We start from the raw sequence: 5,019 nt of genomic DNA on the forward strand, positions 1-5,019 counted from the left end.
GCCCCTGAAGCTGTGCCTGACTCCATATTCTCTGCCCCGTCAGCAGTCTCGGGGCTGTGCTGGTGGGAGGGAGTGAGGGGCCACAGGTTTGTGGGTGGCCCGCTGTGAGTGGGGCTCTGCTGGGCTTTCTGCAGGTGTTGTCAGGCTGCCACCTGTAAAGAACAGGATGTGTCACCCATACCTTCTGCTGGAATTTCTCTCCGGACAGAGGTGAGGAAAGAAAGAAACAGTGGGGGCCGGGACAAGAGGGGTATCTCAGGCAGGGCAATGGAAAGCTTCCGGAAGAGCGCCCGGGGCCAGGACCACCCTGGCTGGCCTGCAGGCACCAAGTTGGCCTGCGTGCTTTCGCTGGTGTGGCTCCACGGCCCTTCTTCTAGGCTTTCAAGCCCTTGTACATATTCAGGTGTTTTACCTGGGAAGGTTGGGAACAGTTCAGCAGCAGCTGGCCTGGGGCTCAGCTCACGTTTACTCACATATGCCTCGGCACGGTCCCCCAGCTTTGCAATGAGGACGCTCCTTGCGTGGGGTGTGGGTTGCTGGCTGTATGGGAGATGGTTCCCCACCTCTGACCAATTTCAGAATTGTTTACCGCTGGAGCAAGTGCCCTGATAGGGTTTTCCTCTGTATAACTCGTGGGTTCATGTTTTTTTTTTCTTTTATGGTTCAAGTTAGATTTTATTCCTCTTTTATGTATTTATAGATATAAGCATGGAAATAATTCATTCCTATAAATACATCTGTGTGACGGGAAGAACTTTTTTCTGTTTTATTTTTAAATTTTATTTTTTTAAATTTTGAAATTTAATTTTATTTATTTTTTATACAGCACGTTATTATTAGATATGTATTTTATGCATATACATGTATGCAGGTCAATCCCAATCTCCCAACTCATCCCACCACCACCACCCCATGGCTTCCCACACTTGGTGTCCATACGTTTGTTCTCTACCTCTGTGTCTCTATTTCTTCCCTGCAAACCAGTTCATCTGTACCATTTTTTAGGCTCCACATATATGCATTACTATACAACATTTGTTTTCCTCTTTCTGACTTACTTCATTCTGTATGACAGTCTCTCGATCCATCGATGTCTCTACAAATGACCCAGTTTCATTCCTTTTTATGGCCGAGTAATATTCCATTTTATATATGTACCACATCTTTATCCATTCATCTGTCTGTGGGCATTTACGTGGCTTCCATTACCTGGCTATTGTAAAGAGTGCTGCAACGAACATTGTGGTGAATGTGCCTTTTTGATTTACGGTTTTCTCTGGGTATATGCCCAGAAGTGGGATTGCTGGATCAGATGGTAATTCTATTTTTAGTTTTTTTAAGGAAACTCCATACTGTTCTCCATAGTGACTGTATCAATTTACATTCCCACCAATAGTGGAAGAGGGCTCCTTTTGTCCACGCCCTTCCCAGAATTTGTTGTTTGTAGATTTTCTGATGATGCCGATTCTAACAGGTGTGAGGTGATACCTCATTGTAGTTTTGATTTGCATTTCTCTAATAATTAGTGCTGTTGAGCAGCTTTTCATGTGCGTCTTGGCCATCTCTGTGTCTCCTTTGAAGAAACGTCTCTTTAGATCTTCTGCCCATTTTTGTATTGGGTTGTTTGTTTTTTTAATATTAAGCTGCATGAGCTGTTTATATATATTGGAGATTAAACCTCTGTCCATTGATTCGTTTGCAACGATTTTAGCCCATTCTGAGGGATGCCTTTTTCCATTCCCGTTTTTTTTAACAAAAAAGGAAAGAAAGGAAAAGAAACAGAACACTAATGTGCGTAAAATATGCCTTTTGAAACGGTCGTTTTGAAATATGGACGTCCTTTGAATTTTTTGGTCGATATGTGACCCCAGGATTTGTTTTCAGGGCAGGTGTCATTTACAGGCCTGCAATGATTTTGAATATCAACTGACCTTTAGCGCTGGGATTAAAGCTGCTGTTGTGTGAAACGGCCTCAAGGTGGCAGCATTTCTCCCTTACCAAATCTGGTGACTAGGGCAACAGAGCCTCAATGGAAGTGGTGTTCTAGATTGGAATTTAGAATGGAATGTGCCAGGAGAAAGCCACTCAAGTTTGTCTCACTACTTCTTCTTCGTGTTTTTAATTTAATTTTTTTTTAATTTTTTATTACAGCAAGTTTGATTACAATGTTTGGCTTGTTGTAGGTGTGGAAGATGTGGTTCTTTTACACATATACAGATGTCTGTTCTTCCTGGGATCCTTTTCCCATGTACGTTATGACAGAATGTTGAGTAGTCCTCTCTTGGTATTCTGTAGGTCTTTGGTGATTATATATGTCACCTGTGTTTGTATATGTCTGTTAACCCCGATATCGTAATGAAACCAATCCTCACACCTTTCCATTGGTGAACCACAAGTTTGTTTAATGAATCTGTGATTGCCCTTCTCCGTGGCAATATCTGCCCTGGTATCCATTTTTAGGTAACACCTATAAGTGATATGATATGATATGTGTCTTTCACTTTCTGACTTACTACAAGTCACGTGATTACTTCTAGACTCATCTACGGTGCTGCAAATGGCATTGTGTCCTTTTCTCCCTTGGCTTCTATTCTGCCTTAGCGAGGTCCATTTTCAACAATGTGATTCCCTGAGGGTTGTGGATTAGCTGACCTGGGCAGCCTTACCCTGCCGGCCCGCCCTCCCCAGGTGTGCCTCCTTGAGATCAATATAAACAGCGCTCCAGGCAGCAATAGCCCCTGAAGCTGTGTCTGACTGAATATTCTCTGCCCCGTCAGCAGTCTCGGGGCTGTGCTGGTGGGAGGGAGTGAGGGGCCACAGCTTTGTGGGTGGCCCGCTGTGAGTGGGGCTCTGCTGGCCATTCTGCAGGAGTTGTCAAGCTGCCACCTATAAAGAAGAGGATGTGTCACCCATACCTTCCGCTGGAATTTCTCTCCGGACAGAGGTGAGGAAGGCAAAAAGCAGTGGGGGCCGGGACAGGAGGGGTATCTCAGGCAGGGCAATGGAAAGCTTCCGGAAGAGCGCCTGGGGCCAGGACCACCCTGGCTGGCCTGCAGGCACCAAGTTGACCTGCGTGCTTTCGCTGGTGTGGCTCCACGGCCCTTCCTCTAGGCTTTCAAGCCCTTGTACATATTCAGGTGTTTTACCTGGGAAGGGTGGGAACAGTTCAGCAGCAGCTGGCCTGGGGCTCAGCTCACGTTTACTCACAGATGCCTCGGCACGGTCCCCCAGCTTTGCAATGAGGACGCTCCTTGCGTGGGGGGTGGGTTGCTGGCTGTATGGGAGATGGTTCCCCACCTCTGACCAATTTCAGAATTGTTTACCGCTGGAGCAAGTGCCCTGATAGGGTTTTCCTCTGTATAACTCGTGGGTTCAGGTTTTTTTTTATTTTATGGTTCAAGTTAGATTTTATTCCTCTTTTATGTATTTATAGATATAAGCATGGAAATAATTCATTCCTATAAATACATCTGTGTGACGGGAAGAACTTTTTTCTGTTTTATTTTTAAATTTTATTTTTTTAAATTTTGAAATTTAATTTTATTTATGTTTTTATACAGCACGTTATTATTAGATATGTATTTTATGCATATACATGTATACAGGTCAATCCCAATCTCCCAACTCATCCCACCCCCACCACCCCATGGCTTCCCACACTTGGTGTCCATACGTTTGTTCTCTACCTCTGTGTCTCTATTTCTTCCCTGCAAACCAGTTCATCTGTACCATTTTTTAGGCTCCACATATATGCATTACTATACAACATTTGTTTTCCTCTTTATGACTTACTTCATTCTGTATGACAGTCTCTTGATCCATCGATGTCTCTACAAATGACCCAGTTTCATTCCTTTTTATGACCGAGTAATATTCCATTTTATATATGTACCACATCTTTATCCATTCATCTGTCTGTGGGCATTTAGGTGGCTTCCATTGCCTGGCTATTGTAAATAGTGCTGCAACGAACATTGTTGTGAATGTGCCTTTTTTTTTTTTTTTTTTTTTTTTTTGCTGTACGCGGGCCTCTCACTGTTGTGGCCTCTCCCGTTGCGGAGCACAGGCTCCAGACGCACAGGCTTAGCGGCCATGGCTCACAGGCCCAGCCGCTCCGCGGCATATGCGATCCTCCCAGACCGGGGCACGAACCCGTATCCCCTCCATCGGCAGGCGGACTCTCAACCACTGCGCCACCAGGGAGGCCCGAATGTGCCTTTTTGATTTACGGTTTTCTCTGGGTATATGCCCAGAAGTGGGATTGCTGGATCAGATGGTAATTCTATTTCTAGTTTTTTAAGGAAACTCCATACTGTTCTCCATAGTGACTGTATCAATTTACATTCCCACCAATAGTGGAAGAGGGCTCCTTTTGTCCACGCCCTCCCCAGAATTTGTTGTTTGTAGATTTTCTGATGATGCCGATTCTAACAGGTGTGAGGGGATACCTCATTGTTGTTTTGATTTGCATTTCTCTAATAATTAGTGCTGTTGAGCAGCTTTTCATGTGCGTCTTGGCCATCTCTGTGTCTCCTTTGAAGAAACGTCTCTTTAGATCTTCTGCCCATTTTTGTATTGGGTTGTTTGTTTTTTTTTAATATTACACTGCATGAGCTGTTTATATATATTGGAGATTAAACCTCTGTCCATTGATTCGTTTGCAACGATTTTCGCCCATGCTGAGGGATGCCTTTTTCCATTCCCGTTTTTTTTAACAAAAAAGGAAAGAAAGGAAAAGAAGCAGAACACTAATGTGCGTAAAATATGCCTTTTGAAACGGTCGTTTTGAAATATGGACGTCCTTTGAATTTTTTGGTTGATATGTGACCCCAGGATTTGTTTTCAGGGCAGGTGTCATTTACAGGCCTGCAATGATTTTGAATATCAACTGACCATTAGCGCTGGGATTAAAGCTGCTGTTGTGTGAAACGGCCACAAGGTGGCAGCAGTTCTCCCTTACCAAATCTGGTGACTAGGGCAACAGAGCCTCAATGGAAGTGGTGTTCTAGATTGGAATTT

The 5,019-nt window shown here is 44.1% G+C and overlaps 1 long non-coding RNA gene across 1 annotated transcript; it reads right to left on the reverse strand.

The window, feature by feature from the left end:
* Positions 1-755: 755 nt before the first annotated feature.
* Positions 756-3,688, reverse strand: LOC309812116. Its single transcript, XR_014295286.1, has 2 exons — positions 3,626-3,688; positions 756-890 (listed from the first exon to the last, which is right to left on the reverse strand). It is a non-coding gene; the product is annotated as an uncharacterized lncRNA (long non-coding RNA).
* Between the last annotated feature and the right edge of the window lie 1,331 nt (positions 3,689-5,019).

This window comes from Mesoplodon mirus (assembly GCF_964341445.2).
Source record: "Mesoplodon mirus genome assembly, chromosome: 11".
Classification (NCBI taxonomy): domain Eukaryota; kingdom Metazoa; phylum Chordata; class Mammalia; order Artiodactyla; family Ziphiidae; genus Mesoplodon; species Mesoplodon mirus.